At 47.6% G+C, this 16,186-nt stretch overlaps 9 non-coding genes and 3 pseudogenes across 9 annotated transcripts; all 12 read left to right on the top strand.

Moving 5' to 3' along the window:
• The first annotated feature begins 58 nt into the window (after window positions 1–58).
• Window positions 59–14,642, top strand: LOC139292571 (uncharacterized; annotated as a pseudogene).
• Window positions 3,946–4,122, top strand: LOC139293064 (U2 spliceosomal RNA; annotated as a pseudogene).
• Window positions 4,651–4,767, top strand: LOC139293242 (U5 spliceosomal RNA). Its single transcript, XR_011597860.1, has one exon. It is a non-coding gene; the product is annotated as a U5 spliceosomal RNA (small nuclear RNA).
• LOC139292979 (U2 spliceosomal RNA) lies at window positions 4,945–5,135 on the top strand. The gene has a single exon (XR_011597646.1). It is a non-coding gene; the product is annotated as a U2 spliceosomal RNA (small nuclear RNA).
• On the top strand, window positions 5,664–5,780 carry LOC139293241 (U5 spliceosomal RNA). Its single transcript, XR_011597859.1, has one exon. It is a non-coding gene; the product is annotated as a U5 spliceosomal RNA (small nuclear RNA).
• On the top strand, window positions 5,958–6,118 carry LOC139293077 (U2 spliceosomal RNA; annotated as a pseudogene).
• On the top strand, window positions 9,849–10,034 carry LOC139293048 (U2 spliceosomal RNA). Its single transcript, XR_011597712.1, has one exon. It is a non-coding gene; the product is annotated as a U2 spliceosomal RNA (small nuclear RNA).
• LOC139293240 (U5 spliceosomal RNA) lies at window positions 10,563–10,679 on the top strand. The gene has a single exon (XR_011597858.1). It is a non-coding gene; the product is annotated as a U5 spliceosomal RNA (small nuclear RNA).
• Window positions 10,857–11,047, top strand: LOC139292978 (U2 spliceosomal RNA). The gene has a single exon (XR_011597645.1). It is a non-coding gene; the product is annotated as a U2 spliceosomal RNA (small nuclear RNA).
• Window positions 11,575–11,691, top strand: LOC139293239 (U5 spliceosomal RNA). The gene has a single exon (XR_011597857.1). It is a non-coding gene; the product is annotated as a U5 spliceosomal RNA (small nuclear RNA).
• Window positions 11,869–12,059, top strand: LOC139292976 (U2 spliceosomal RNA). Its single transcript, XR_011597643.1, has one exon. It is a non-coding gene; the product is annotated as a U2 spliceosomal RNA (small nuclear RNA).
• Window positions 12,587–12,703, top strand: LOC139293238 (U5 spliceosomal RNA). The gene has a single exon (XR_011597856.1). It is a non-coding gene; the product is annotated as a U5 spliceosomal RNA (small nuclear RNA).
• Window positions 14,643–16,186: the final 1,544 nt, after the last annotated feature.

Below are 16,186 nucleotides of genomic sequence, written 5' to 3'. Positions count from 1 at the left end.
CATTGATAATCCCTTTTAGACTTTTAAGATTTCATACCTGTTAATTTTAACCATACTCATGGCACTCACCTTCTCAACCATCAATGTGAGAAGCGTGAAGTCACGAGTTAGAGCCCAGACTGTTTTATCCTTTCTTAATTCTTTTAAGTCAGATGTGTTTTTAATACAGGAATGTGGCCTGCCATTTTTAAACCACTACAGAGAGTGGGAGGAGCTATGGCCACAAACATCGATGTGGAGCGGATCAAACGCAAACAGAAATGACGGAGTGGCCATTTTAATCAAAAACCCCCTGGTTTTGGTGAAGGGCAGCACTGTGGTGAGAGATGGTCGGGCACTTTTAGCACACCTGACTTTTATGGGAAAAGATTTTAACGTCTTAAATATTTATGGCTTTAACGACAGAAATGACAGGTATGATCTTTTAGAAGACTTGCAGTTCCACATGCTAGGTAGGGCACCTTTAGTTGTAGGGGGAGATTTTAATTGTATTTTAAGCAGGAATGATAGGAAGAGAGCAGGTGAAGATTTTAAAGTGGACAAAACCTCAGTCTTATTTCAGGGCATATGCAGGGATTTTAAACTTCTGGACTGTTTTAAAACCACGCATCCCAGAGAGGAGGGCTTCACCTGGTTTAGTGGTGATGGCACCCGAGCCTCTCGCATTGATTACATTTTATCACGTGATTGCCCACCAACTGATGCTAGATTGACACCTGTTTTCTTTTCAGACCACGCAATGCTCTCCTGCACTCTCTCACTCTCTTCGGGTGTGACATCAGGAAGCGGTCTGTGGAAGCTCAACTGCTCCCTTTTAGAAGATAGGGAGTTAGGTAGACAGTATAGAGAGCAGTACCAAGAGTGGCAGACCCTTCAAGACTTCTACGATACACGTGCACACTGGTGGGAAATGGTGAAAGCAAGGACCCAGACTTTCTTTAGACAGGCAGGCAAGAAAAAAAAAGACAGGGACAACAGACGCATGTTGGGACTGCAGAAACGACTCCAGCGGTATTTTAAACTAAACCAACAGGGGATGGATTTTAATGAAGAAATCAAACAAATTAAAACCCAGATGTCAGCCTCAGCAGAAATTAAAAGCAAGGGTGTCATTTTGAGAAGCAAGGAGAGGGAAATAGAGGAAGGAGAGAAGTGCACAAGATACTTTTTTAAGAAAATTATGAATAAAGGGGGGAGTATTTTTAGACTAAGAAAAGAAAATGGGTGCATAGCTGACACCACAGAGGAAATCATAGAAACTGTCGGACATTTTTATAGAGAACTATACAAAGAAAAACACGTTAAGTGGGACACCATGACTGAAGTCTTAGAAGTTATTGACCAAGCAGTAAATGACAGTGAGCTTTTAACCCAAGATTTTAACATTCTCGAGTTAAATAAATGTCTCAAGTCTTTTAAGGCAGGTAAGTCTCCAGGAGAAGATGGGCTCCCTCTGGAATTTTATGTGACGTTCTGGGACATTTTAGCACCTGACTTGATTGCTGTTTTTATGGATTTTGAAAAACTTGACCGACTTCCTGACAGTTTTAGAGTAGGGATAGTGACTCTCCTTCACAAAGACAAAGACAAGACAGATTTGAAGAACTGGAGACCCATTACACTTTTAAATTTTGATTGTAAACTTTTTAGTAAGGTTTTAGCATCCCGCATGTCTTTGTTTTTAGAAGACCTGATTCACCCTGATCAAGCCTGTGCTGTCCCGGGGAGGAAGATCACCGACAGCCTCGTACTGATCCGAGACACCATCTGTTATGCGAGAGACAGAAACATCCGGCTAGTTGTCCTAAATTTAGATTTTGAGAAAGCCTTTGATCGGATCTCGCACCAGTACCTTTTCCAGGTGCTGCAAAAAATGGGGTTTCCAAGAAGGTTTATAGCCTGGGTGAGAATGCTGTACCAGGGCATTACCAGCAAATTCACTGTTAACGGGCATCTTACAGAAGCAGTGGATATAAACTGCGGTGTCCGTCAGGGTTGTCCGTTATCTGCCCTCCTCTATGTTCTCTGCATAGAACCACTGGCACAGATCTTGAGAAGGGACCAACAAATCAATGGGGTTGGAGCCCCAGGGAGCGGGGGACTGGAGACAAAGTGTTTTTTATACATGGACGACGTGAACATTTTATGCACTGACCTTTTATCTGTCAACAGGACGCTGGACTTGACTGACTGGTTTGGACGGGCCTCTGGGTCAAAACTCAACAGAGGCAAGACCCAAGCCCACTTTTATGGACCGTGGACAGCGACTGAGATGACAGGACTCCCCCTGACTGTGACCCAGACAGACCAAAAGATACTTGGGATCAAATTTGATAGGGAGGGGGGAGGGAAAACAAATTGGCCAGACATTGTAGGGAAAGTCAGGCAGAGACTAGGGTACTGGAGACTTAGAAGACTGACAATGGAAGGAAAGGTTTTAATCATCAAAGCTGTGATTTTACCTTTGCTTTTACTCATCAGTTCTGTTTTTTTCCCACCTAGAAGAGTGCTTTTAGACTTGGAAAGAGCCATCTTTTATTTCCTGTGGGGCTCCAAGTGGGAACGTCTGAGGAGATATGTGATGAAGAAGCCGAAGGAGAAAGGAGGAAAAGGAGTCCCTGACCTGTACTTGTTTTTAGGGAGCAGATACACAGCACTACACATCACAACCGCCACAGCCCCATCCAGAAACCCCAAAACAACAGCAATGACACGGTTCTGGATGGGGTCCTACCTCAGACGATTAAAAATTTTACCCAATGATCTTAAAGTACCTGTGTCTTTTAACCTGCCACCAACCTACGCTTTTATCCAGACATTTTTAAGGCATTTTAACCTTGAGCAGGAGGAGTTGAAAGTTTTAACCAACCACCGTTCTGTCATTTCTGTTGTGCAGGAGCAGGAACCAGTGAGTCCAGTGCGCGGGCTCGCATTGGGCGAGCCTTCAGCAGTGTGGCGCAACGTGAACCATTCCGCTCTTCCAAACAGACTCCGGGACCTGTCATGGATGGTGGCTCACGAGATCCTCCCAGTCAGGTCCGTAATGCACTCCCGGGGCTTGTCCACACATTCAACTTGTCCCCGACCAGGTTGTGGCGCGCCCGAGTCGGTGAGGCATTTGCTCTGGGAGTGCAGCGCTGCCGTAGAACAGTGGGCAACGGCCGGCTCCTTGCAATTCCCGTACTTGCCAGCAAGGGAGGTCCTTACAGCACAGCTGGTGCTGTATGGGGTGGGCCAAAAACAATTGCCAGCATGCGACTTCCCCAAGCAGTGGCTTACCCTAGCCGCCATAAAAGACGCCATATGGACCTCCAGAAACTTGCTGGCAAGGAAGCACATGCAGATCCCCCCCGTGGCTGCGATCCGGATGGCCGCAGCGACGGTCCAAGCAGCCGAAGCTGCAGGCGGCAGGCCAAGGACACAGCCACAAAGAAGAATCGCATTTGTGCCCATTCGGACGAAGGAGCCGGAGCCACACAAAAGAAGTTCAAAGCAGCGGCGGCCTGACTCTCCGGGTGAGGCAGGTGGGAAGGAGCAACAGGGCGAAGGTCTCCTCTGAGCACCAAGAAAGGATTCCGAGAGACCAAATCTGTTTGGGAGAGCGGAATGACTTATCCTTGGTAGGGAATCACTATGCTCCTGCACAGCAATGGAGTTGGAAGGGAGGATTTTTACCGAAGCACTCCCCATTTGTTTTTTGTTTTTTTTGTTTTTTTTAAAGACATTTTAAAATGGACACTCAAAACACACAGACATGCACAAAATGTATAATTTTTTACTTGTGAGAAATCTCATCTGTAATACCTCTGACGACAGTGTTTTGAATATTTAAATATGGTCTTACCTGTTGCACCATTGTATTGATTGATTTCTTGTATTTTAAAAGGTATTTTGTATGTCTTAACTCTGGGTTTTATGTGAAATTACTATGAAATGAGTGTCAATAAATCTTTTCGAAAGAAAGAAAAATCTGTTCTTATCAGTTTAATATCTGATATGTCCTCTATAAGGGGACAACATATTAAATGGATTTTTAGCACCGGGAGCTGAAAAAGGGGCTTGCCCCGTTCACTCCATGCATCGACCCGGTATTGCAGTGCCGCCGGGAACGGTGCACCCATCTCCTGCCTTGTGAAAAAGCAAATACCGACACAAACAGAGAGTCGGGGTCAAACCCTCTGCTGACTGCCTGACGTCCCTCGCCGAGCCTCATCTGGGCTCCCGCTCTCAAATGACTGTGTATCATCCGTGACCACTGGGGTGGGGGCAGAGGGCAGCTCAGCATCAACAGCCAGATGAAGCCACCCAAAAAAATGCAGCCAGATTCGCACTTTTGACTCGCAGACAGATAGGGAACATTGCCCTAATGCCAACCGGTACGTACGGTTAAACGTGCCCTGCACTTTCGCTCCCCTCGTCACAGAGAGTCCGCAAGGGCCTGAGTGTTTGGGACACTTGGTAGCCTGTGTCCAAAAGCCAGGCCTTCATTTCTCCGCGATCCCATTGGATAGAGCCTGTGCTAATGTGGGGAGGGCTAGGGGAATGTGCGTGGCCTGGTATTTGGGACTCCACAAGCAGAGTGTGGCTTACCGTGAGGGTAGTGACCGGGGCGACTAGGCTCCTCGGCCGCTCTCCTGGAGAGGCCTGTACTTACTCGGGTTTCTCTTCATCACGTACAAGCCTTTCGCCTTTTACTAAAGACTTCCGTGGAGAGGAACACCAATGAGTTAAAACTATTTTTGGCAGGCTCTGCCGTGTGGCTGAGCCTCGTGCGTTTGTGAAAAGCAACAAGAAGCTGTCCTTAACAAGATTTAGGCTGCCACCTTGTCGGCTTGGGAGGAGGCGCTGAGAAGCAGCCATTGTTATGCGCGCTTGAAACGACTGCGCCAGGACAAGGGAGAGCTGTTCCAGAATGTGGCCTCTGGAAGCAAACAGCCAGGGCTCATCGCTTCTCGGCCTTTTGGCTAAGATCAAGTGTAGTATCTGTTCTTATCAGTTTAATATCTGATATGTCCTCTATAAGGGGACAACATATTAAATGGATTTTTAGCACCGGGAGCTGAAAAAGGGGCTTGCCCCGTTCACTCCACGCATCGACCCGGTATTGCAGTGCCGCCGGGAACGGTGCACCCATCTCCTGCCTTGTGAAAAAGCAAATACCGACACAAACAGAGAGTCGGGGTCAAACCCTCTGCTGACTGCCTGACGTCCCTCGCCGAGCCTCATCTGGGCTCCCGCTCTCAAATGACTGTGTATCATCCGTGACCACTGGGGTGGGGGCAGAGGGCAGCTCAGCATCAACAGCCAGATGAAGCCACCCAAAAAAATGCAGCCAGATTCGCACTTTTGACTCGCAGACAGATAGGGAACATTGCCCTAATGCCAACCGGTACGTACGGTTAAACGTGCCCTGCACTTTCGCTCCCCTCGTCACAGAGAGTCCGCAAGGGCCTGAGTGTTTGGGACATTTGGTAGCCTGTGTCCAAAAGCCAGGCCTTCATTTCTCCGCGATCCCATTGGATAGAGCCTGTGCTAATGTGGGGAGGGCTAGGGGAATGTGCGTGGCCTGGTATTTGGGACTCCACAAGCAGAGTGAGGCTTACCGTGAGGGTAGTGACCGGGGCGACTAGGCTCCTCGGCCGCTCTCCTGGAGAGGCCTGTACTTACTCGGGTTTCTCTTCATCACGTACAAGCCTTTCGCCTTTTACTAAAGACTTCCGTGGAGAGGAACACCAATGAGTTAAAACTATTTTTGGCAGGCTCTGCCGTGTGGCTGAGCCTCGTGCGTTTGTGAAAAGCAACAAGAAGCTGTCCTTAACAAGATTTAGGCTGCCACCTTGTCGGCTTGGGAGGAGGCGCTGAGAAGCAGCCATTGTTATGCGCGCTTGAAACGACTGCGCCAGGACAAGGGAGAGCTGTTCCAGAATGTGGCCTCTGGAAGCAAACAGCCAGGGCTCATCGCTTCTCGGCCTTTTGGCTAAGATCAAGTGTAGTATCTGTTCTTATCAGTTTAAGATAAGACTGTTTTATCCTTTCTTAATTCTTTTAAGTCAGATGTGTTTTTAATACAGGAATGTGGCCTGCCATTTTTAAACCACTACAGAGAGTGGGAGGAGCTATGGCCACAAACATCGATGTGGAGCGGATCAAACGCAAACAGAAATGACGGAGTGGCCATTTTAATCAAAAACCCCCTGGTTTTGGTGAAGGGCAGCACTGTGGTGAGAGATGGTCGGGCACTTTTAGCACACCTGACTTTTATGGGAAAAGATTTTAACGTCTTAAATATTTATGGCTTTAACGACAGAAATGACAGGTATGATCTTTTAGAAGACTTGCAGTTCCACATGCTAGGTAGGGCACCTTTAGTTGTAGGGGGAGATTTTAAATTGTATTTTAAGCAGGAATGATAGGAAGAGAGCAGGTGAAGATTTTAAAGTGGACAAAACCTCAGTCTTATTTCAGGGCATATGCAGGGATTTTAAACTTCTGGACTGTTTTAAAACCACGCATCCCAGAGAGGAGGGCTTCACCTGGTTTAGTGGTGATGGCACCCGAGCCTCTCGCATTGATTACATTTTATCACGTGATTGCCCACCAACTGATGCTAGATTGACACCTGTTTTCTTTTCAGACCACGCAATGCTCTCCTGCACTCTCTCACTCTCTTCGGGTGTGACATCAGGAAGCGGTCTGTGGAAGCTCAACTGCTCCCTTTTAGAAGATAGGGAGTTAGGTAGACAGTATAGAGAGCAGTACCAAGAGTGGCAGACCCTTCAAGACTTCTACGATACACGTGCACACTGGTGGGAAATGGTGAAAGCAAGGACCCAGACTTTCTTTAGACAGGCAGGCAAGAAAAAAAAAGACAGGGACAACAGACGCATGTTGGGACTGCAGAAACGACTCCAGCGGTATTTTAAACTAAACCAACAGGGGATGGATTTTAATGAAGAAATCAAACAAATTAAAACCCAGATGTCAGCCTCAGCAGAAATTAAAAGCAAGGGTGTCATTTTGAGAAGCAAGGAGAGGGAAATAGAGGAAGGAGAGAAGTGCACAAGATACTTTTTTAAGAAAATTATGAATAAAGGGGGGAGTATTTTTAGACTAAGAAAAGAAAATGGGTGCATAGCTGACACCACAGAGGAAATCATAGAAACTGTCGGACATTTTTATAGAGAACTATACAAAGAAAAACACGTTAAGTGGGACACCATGACTGAAGTCTTAGAAGTTATTGACCAAGCAGTAAATGACAGTGAGCTTTTAACCCAAGATTTTAACATTCTCGAGTTAAATAAATGTCTCAAGTCTTTTAAGGCAGGTAAGTCTCCAGGAGAAGATGGGCTCCCTCTGGAATTTTATGTGACGTTCTGGGACATTTTAGCACCTGACTTGATTGCTGTTTTTATGGATTTTGAAAAACTTGACCGACTTCCTGACAGTTTTAGAGTAGGGATAGTGACTCTCCTTCACAAAGACAAAGACAAGACAGATTTGAAGAACTGGAGACCCATTACACTTTTAAATTTTGATTGTAAACTTTTTAGTAAGGTTTTAGCATCCCGCATGTCTTTGTTTTTAGAAGACCTGATTCACCCTGATCAAGCCTGTGCTGTCCCGGGGAGGAAGATCACCGACAGCCTCGTACTGATCCGAGACACCATCTGTTATGCGAGAGACAGAAACATCCGGCTAGTTGTCCTAAATTTAGATTTTGAGAAAGCCTTTGATCGGATCTCGCACCAGTACCTTTTCCAGGTGCTGCAAAAAATGGGGTTTCCAAGAAGGTTTATAGCCTGGGTGAGAATGCTGTACCAGGGCATTACCAGCAAATTCACTGTTAACGGGCATCTTACAGAAGCAGTGGATATAAACTGCGGTGTCCGTCAGGGTTGTCCGTTATCTGCCCTCCTCTATGTTCTCTGCATAGAACCACTGGCACAGATCTTGAGAAGGGACCAACAAATCAATGGGGTTGGAGCCCCAGGGAGCGGGGGACTGGAGACAAAGTGTTTTTTATACATGGACGACGTGAACATTTTATGCACTGACCTTTTATCTGTCAACAGGACGCTGGACTTGACTGACTGGTTTGGACGGGCCTCTGGGTCAAAACTCAACAGAGGCAAGACCCAAGCCCACTTTTATGGACCGTGGACAGCGACTGAGATGACAGGACTCCCCCTGACTGTGACCCAGACAGACCAAAAGATACTTGGGATCAAATTTGATAGGGAGGGGGGAGGGAAAACAAATTGGCCAGACATTGTAGGGAAAGTCAGGCAGAGACTAGGGTACTGGAGACTTAGAAGACTGACAATGGAAGGAAAGGTTTTAATCATCAAAGCTGTGATTTTACCTTTGCTTTTACTCATCAGTTCTGTTTTTTTCCCACCTAGAAGAGTGCTTTTAGACTTGGAAAGAGCCATCTTTTATTTCCTGTGGGGCTCCAAGTGGGAACGTCTGAGGAGATATGTGATGAAGAAGCCGAAGGAGAAAGGAGGAAAAGGAGTCCCTGACCTGTACTTGTTTTTAGGGAGCAGATACACAGCACTACACATCACAACCGCCACAGCCCCATCCAGAAACCCCAAAACAACAGCAATGACACGGTTCTGGATGGGGTCCTACCTCAGACGATTAAAAATTTTACCCAATGATCTTAAAGTACCTGTGTCTTTTAACCTGCCACCAACCTACGCTTTTATCCAGACATTTTTAAGGCATTTTAACCTTGAGCAGGAGGAGTTGAAAGTTTTAACCAACCACCGTTCTGTCATTTCTGTTGTGCAGGAGCAGGAACCAGTGAGTCCAGTGCGCGGGCTCGCATTGGGCGAGCCTTCAGCAGTGTGGCGCAACGTGAACCATTCCGCTCTTCCAAACAGACTCCGGGACCTGTCATGGATGGTGGCTCACGAGATCCTCCCAGTCAGGTCCGTAATGCACTCCCGGGGCTTGTCCACACATTCAACTTGTCCCCGACCAGGTTGTGGCGCGCCCGAGTCGGTGAGGCATTTGCTCTGGGAGTGCAGCGCTGCCGTAGAACAGTGGGCAACGGCCGGCTCCTTGCAATTCCCGTACTTGCCAGCAAGGGAGGTCCTTACAGCACAGCTGGTGCTGTATGGGGTGGGCCAAAAACAATTGCCAGCATGCGACTTCCCCAAGCAGTGGCTTACCCTAGCCGCCATAAAAGACGCCATATGGACCTCCAGAAACTTGCTGGCAAGGAAGCACATGCAGATCCCCCCCGTGGCTGCGATCCGGATGGCCGCAGCGACGGTCCAAGCAGCCGAAGCTGCAGGCGGCAGGCCAAGGACACAGCCACAAAGAAGAATCGCATTTGTGCCCATTCGGACGAAGGAGCCGGAGCCACACAAAAGAAGTTCAAAGCAGCGGCGGCCTGACTCTCCGGGTGAGGCAGGTGGGAAGGAGCAACAGGGCGAAGGTCTCCTCTGAGCACCAAGAAAGGATTCCGAGAGACCAAATCTGTTTGGGAGAGCGGAATGACTTATCCTTGGTAGGGAATCACTATGCTCCTGCACAGCAATGGAGTTGGAAGGGAGGATTTTTACCGAAGCACTCCCCATTTGTTTTTTGTTTTTTTTGTTTTTTTTAAAGACATTTTAAAATGGACACTCAAAACACACAGACATGCACAAAATGTATAATTTTTTACTTGTGAGAAATCTCATCTGTAATACCTCTGACGACAGTGTTTTGAATATTTAAATATGGTCTTACCTGTTGCACCATTGTATTGATTGATTTCTTGTATTTTAAAAGGTATTTTGTATGTCTTAACTCTGGGTTTTATGTGAAATTACTATGAAATGAGTGTCAATAAATCTTTTCGAAAGAAAAAAAAAAAAAAAAAATCTGTTCTTATCAGTTTAATATCTGATATGTCCTCTATAAGGGGACAACATATTAAATGGATTTTTAGCACCGGGAGCTGAAAAAGGGGCTTGCCCCGTTCACTCCACGCATCGACCCGGTATTGCAGTGCCGCCGGGAACGGTGCACCCATCTCCTGCCTTGTGAAAAAGCAAATACCGACACAAACAGAGAGTCGGGGTCAAACCCTCTGCTGACTGCCTGACGTCCCTCGCCGAGCCTCATCTGGGCTCCCGCTCTCAAATGACTGTGTATCATCCGTGACCACTGGGGTGGGGGCAGAGGGCAGCTCAGCATCAACAGCCAGATGAAGCCACCCAAAAAAATGCAGCCAGATTCGCACTTTTGACTCGCAGACAGATAGGGAACATTGCCCTAATGCCAACCGGTACGTACGGTTAAACGTGCCCTGCACTTTCGCTCCCCTCGTCACAGAGAGTCCGCAAGGGCCTGAGTGTTTGGGACACTTGGTAGCCTGTGTCCAAAAGCCAGGCCTTCATTTCTCCGCGATCCCATTGGATAGAGCCTGTGCTAATGTGGGGAGGGCTAGGGGAATGTGCGTGGCCTGGTATTTGGGACTCCACAAGCAGAGTGAGGCTTACCGTGAGGGTAGTGACCGGGGCGACTAGGCTCCTCGGCCGCTCTCCTGGAGAGGCCTGTACTTACTCGGGTTTCTCTTCATCACGTACAAGCCTTTCGCCTTTTACTAAAGACTTCCGTGGAGAGGAACACCAATGAGTTAAAACTATTTTTGGCAGGCTCTGCCGTGTGGCTGAGCCTCGTGCGTTTGTGAAAAGCAACAAGAAGCTGTCCTTAACAAGATTTAGGCTGCCACCTTGTCGGCTTGGGAGGAGGCGCTGAGAAGCAGCCATTGTTATGCGCGCTTGAAACGACTGCGCCAGGACAAGGGAGAGCTGTTCCAGAATGTGGCCTCTGGAAGCAAACAGCCAGGGCTCATCGCTTCTCGGCCTTTTGGCTAAGATCAAGTGTAGTATCTGTTCTTATCAGTTTAATATCTGATATGTCCTCTATAAGGGGACAACATATTAAATGGATTTTTAGCACCGGGAGCTGAAAAAGGGGCTTGCCCCGTTCACTCCACGCATCGACCCGGTATTGCAGTGCCGCCGGGAACGGTGCACCCATCTCCTGCCTTGTGAAAAAGCAAATACCGACACAAACAGAGAGTCGGGGTCAAACCCTCTGCTGACTGCCTGACGTCCCTCGCCGAGCCTCATCTGGGCTCCCGCTCTCAAATGACTGTGTATCATCCGTGACCACTGGGGTGGGGGCAGAGCGCAGCTCAGCATCAACAGCCAGATGAAGCCACCCAAAAAAATGCAGCCAGATTCGCACTTTTGACTCGCAGACAGATAGGGAACATTGCCCTACTGCCACCGGTACGTACGGTTAAACGTGCCCTGCACTTTCGCTCCCCTCGTCACAGAGAGTCCGCAAGGGCCTGAGTGTTTGGGACACTTGGTAGCCTGTGTCCAAAAGCCAGGCCTTCATTTCTCCGCGATCCCATTGGATAGAGCCTGTGCTAATGTGGGGAGGGCTAGGGGAATGTGCGTGGCCTGGTATTTGGGACTCCACAAGCAGAGTGAGGCTTACCGTGAGGGTAGTGACCGGGGCGACTAGGCTCCTCGGCCGCTCTCCTGGAGAGGCCTGTACTTACTCGGGTTTCTCTTCATCACGTACAAGCCTTTCGCCTTTTACTAAAGACTTCCGTGGAGAGGAACACCAATGAGTTAAAACTATTTTTGGCAGGCTCTGCCGTGTGGCTGAGCCTCGTGCGTTTGTGAAAAGCAACAAGAAGCTGTCCTTAACAAGATTTAGGCTGCCACCTTGTCGGCTTGGGAGGAGGCGCTGAGAAGCAGCCATTGTTATGCGCGCTTGAAACGACTGCGCCAGGACAAGGGAGAGCTGTTCCAGAATGTGGCCTCTGGAAGCAAACAGCCAGGGCTCATCGCTTCTCGGCCTTTTGGCTAAGATCAAGTGTAGTATCTGTTCTTATCAGTTTAATATCTGATATGTCCTCTATAAGGGGACAACATATTAAATGGATTTTTAGCACCGGGAGCTGAAAAAGGGGCTTGCCCCGTTCACTCCACGCATCGACCCGGTATTGCAGTGCCGCCGGGAACGGTGCACCCATCTCCTGCCTTGTGAAAAAGCAAATACCGACACAAACAGAGAGTCGGGGTCAAACCCTCTGCTGACTGCCTGACGTCCCTCGCCGAGCCTCATCTGGGCTCCCGCTCTCAAATGACTGTGTATCATCCGTGACCACTGGGGTGGGGGCAGAGCGCAGCTCAGCATCAACAGCCAGATGAAGCCACCCAAAAAAATGCAGCCAGATTCGCACTTTTGACTCGCAGACAGATAGGGAACATTGCCCTACTGCCACCGGTACGTACGGTTAAACGTGCCCTGCACTTTCGCTCCCCTCGTCACAGAGAGTCCGCAAGGGCCTGAGTGTTTGGGACACTTGGTAGCCTGTGTCCAAAAGCCAGGCCTTCATTTCTCCGCGATCCCATTGGATAGAGCCTGTGCTAATGTGGGGAGGGCTAGGGGAATGTGCGTGGCCTGGTATTTGGGACTCCACAAGCAGAGTGAGGCTTACCGTGAGGGTAGTGACCGGGGCGACTAGGCTCCTCGGCCGCTCTCCTGGAGAGGCCTGTACTTACTCGGGTTTCTCTTCATCACGTACAAGCCTTTCGCCTTTTACTAAAGACTTCCGTGGAGAGGAACACCAATGAGTTAAAACTATTTTTGGCAGGCTCTGCCGTGTGGCTGAGCCTCGTGCGTTTGTGAAAAGCAACAAGAAGCTGTCCTTAACAAGATTTAGGCTGCCACCTTGTCGGCTTGGGAGGAGGCGCTGAGAAGCAGCCATTGTTATGCGCGCTTGAAACGACTGCGCCAGGACAAGGGAGAGCTGTTCCAGAATGTGGCCTCTGGAAGCAAACAGCCAGGGCTCATCGCTTCTCGGCCTTTTGGCTAAGACTGTGATCGCTTCCTGTTGGTGGTAAAAACTTTTGCCTGTTTGTGGCATTGTGTTTTACTTCCCATTCTCGGGAGGACATTCACCTTATTCCTTGTGGAGAAAATTTCAACTCTATTGTAGTTGTAAATCCTACACCTAAAGGAATTCATTGGCACAGAGTACTGCTTACCTCTACTCTGTTGATTTAACATCTTGTCCCGGCTAAACAAGAAAAGGTAAGTTCGTTTTAATTATTTGCTGGTTTTAACATATTTATTGATCTTAGTTCTATTTATATCGTCTTTGTTTCTTTTTGTTTTGTTTTTTTTTTTAGACAGTTCTTAAGTGTTTTAGTCCTTCTTTTTAATCCTTTCAGTTTGTGGTGCCTCCACCATGTCGGCCAACATTTCCGGCATGCGGAGGCACCACAGTGTCAGATTTACCTTTAAAGAAAATGACCATGGAAAGCCCCTGGGGATGTCCAGAATTGACTTCTCCAGGAGGTTAATCCAAAAAACCCTTAAGTTTGAACCAGAGAATATAAATTGCATTGTTACTCTACCAACGAATAAAGGTTTCGATGTAAGCTTTCGGTCTGCCGCGCTGCTGAGAGAGTTTTGGACACGCTTTGAAAATGTAAAACCCCAGTTTTCCGCTTTTAATGTTGAGAAACTGACTGATAATGCCTCCAAAACCATCATTATCAGAATGTTCAATGAGACCGTGAATGCGGATGACATTTGTTTGTGGCTGGGTAGATACTGCACTGTAAAAGGACAGGCTACCAAAGTGAAAGATGAGGATGGCATTTGGAATTGCGCTTGGAGGGTCCCCATCCAACAATGGCAGGACCCCCAAGGCTTCCAGGGCCTGAAACATCTGCCATCTGTGATAGTTCTGGGAAACAACAGAGGCTACATTCACTACCAGGGCCAGCCCAAGCTGTGCCGCAAGTGTGGTGAGCATGGGCACCTGGCAGAAGCGTGTCAGCAGACTATTTGTGGAAAATGTAGAGAAATTGGGCACACCTTTGAGGAATGTACCAATGGTAGAAAGTGCAATCTTTGTGGAGAAACAACCCACCTCTTCAGAGATTGCCCAAAGTCATTTGCCAACAAACTGAAGGCAGCGAAAACCCCACAAAATGGTGGACAAGAGGAAGCAGTTAGAGAGCTAATTGAAGAAGCTGGGCTGGGAAATTCAAATCTCCCGCCAAATCCTGTGACTGGAAGGCCAGGATCAGGAGAGGCGGGAGAGGGGGAGGGGCCTGCAATTGCCCCACAAATGGAGAGTGGTGAGGAAGATGGGGCAATGCAGGCAGAAGGCGGAGCTAGCTCCGGATATGAAGGAGAGGAGGGGCCTGCAATTGCCCCGCAACTGGAAAGTCTTGAGGAAGATGGGGCAATGCAGGCAAAAGCCGGAGCTTGCTCAGAATGTGAAAATGACCAATCACAGGGCGATAGTGAGGACGCCTCCCTCCCCAACGCCCAGCAGACCAAGAGGCCTATATCAGAATTGTCCTCTGAGTCTCCTGTAGTCTCAGAGAAGAGGGGAAGAGCTGGGAACTACTCAAACAGCCCATCTGTGGAGGAGCCTAGAGTCTTCCCCTCCAATTCTCCAAATGAGGTCTCTTTCCTAACAATAGCTCTGCAATCAACCCCTAAGGACTCAAATCTCAATGCGACCATGCGTCCAAGGCCTACCCCTAGAGTCCGACAGGGGAATGAAGCTCAACCCCGTCACTCTTCACCCATGAGAGTGAAGGAAGAGCTCCGTTCACAAGAAATTAAATAACTGCTTTTTTTTAACATTGATAATCCCTTTTAGACTTTTAAGATTTCATACCTGTTAATTTTAACCATACTCATGGCACTCACCTTCTCAACCATCAATGTGAGAAGCGTGAAGTCACGAGTTAGAGCCCAGACTGTTCTATCCTTTCTTAATTCTTTTAAGTCAGATGTGTTTTTAATACAGGAATGTGGCCTGCCATTTTTAAACCACTACAGAGAGTGGGAGGAGCTATGGCCACAAACATCGATGTGGAGCGGATCAAACGCAAACAGAAATGACGGAGTGGCCATTTTAATCAAAAACCCCCTGGTTTTGGTGAAGGGCAGCACTGTGGTGAGAGATGGTCGGGCACTTTTAGCACACCTGACTTTTATGGGAAAAGATTTTAACATCTTAAATATTTATGGCTTTAACGACAGAAATGACAGGTATGATCTTTTAGAAGACTTGCAGTTCCACATGCTAGGTAGGGCACCTTTAGTTGTAGGGGGAGATTTTAATTGTATTTTAAGCAGGAATGATAGGAAGAGAGCAGGTGAAGATTTTAAAGTGGACAAAACCTCAGTTTTATTTCAGGGCATATGCAGGGATTTTAAACTTCTGGACTGTTTTAAAACCATGCATCCCAGAGAAGAGGGCTTCACCTGGTTTAGTGGTGATGGCACCCGAGCCTCTCGCATTGATTACATTTTATCACGTGATTGCCCACCAACTGATGCTAGATTGACACCTGTTTTCTTTTCAGACCACGCAATGCTCTCCTGCACTCTCTCACTCTCTTCGGGTGTGACATCAGGAAGCGGTCTGTGGAAGCTCAACTGCTCCCTTTTAGAAGATAGGGAGTTAGGTAGACAGTATAGAGAGCAGTACCAAGAGTGGCAGACCCTTCAAGACTTCTACGATACACGTGCACACTGGTGGGAAATGGTGAAAGCAAGGACCCAGACTTTCTTTAGACAGGCAGGCAAGAAAAAAAAAGACAGGGACAACAGACGCATGTTGGGACTGCAGAAACGACTCCAGCGGTATTTTAAACTAAACCAACAGGGGATGGATTTTAATGAAGAAATCAAACAAATTAAAACCGAGATGTCAGCCTCAGCAGAAATTAAAAGCAAGGGTGTCATTTTGAGAAGCAAGGAGAGGGAAATAGAGGAAGGAGAGAAGTGCACAAGATATTTTTTTAAGAAAATTATGAATAAAGGGGGGAGTATTTTTAGACTAAGAAAAGAAAATGGGTGCATAGCTGACACCACAGAGGAAATCATAGAAACTGTCGGACATTTTTATAGAGAACTATACAAAGAAAAACACATTAAGTGGGACACCATGACTGAAGTCTTAGAAGTTATTGACCAAGCAGTAAATGACAGTGAGCTTTTAACCCAAGATTTTAACATTCTCGAGTTAAATAAATGTCTCAAGTCTTTTAAGGCAGGTAAGTCTCCAGGAGAAGATGGGCTCCCTCTGGAATTTTATGTGACGTTCTGGGACATTTTAGCACCT

This window comes from Enoplosus armatus, chromosome 11, assembly GCF_043641665.1.
Source record: "Enoplosus armatus isolate fEnoArm2 chromosome 11, fEnoArm2.hap1, whole genome shotgun sequence".
In the NCBI taxonomy this organism is placed as follows: domain Eukaryota; kingdom Metazoa; phylum Chordata; class Actinopteri; order Centrarchiformes; family Enoplosidae; genus Enoplosus; species Enoplosus armatus.
Note: the sequence above shows the minus strand (reverse complement) of the source record. Positions and strands in the feature narration are given on the sequence as shown.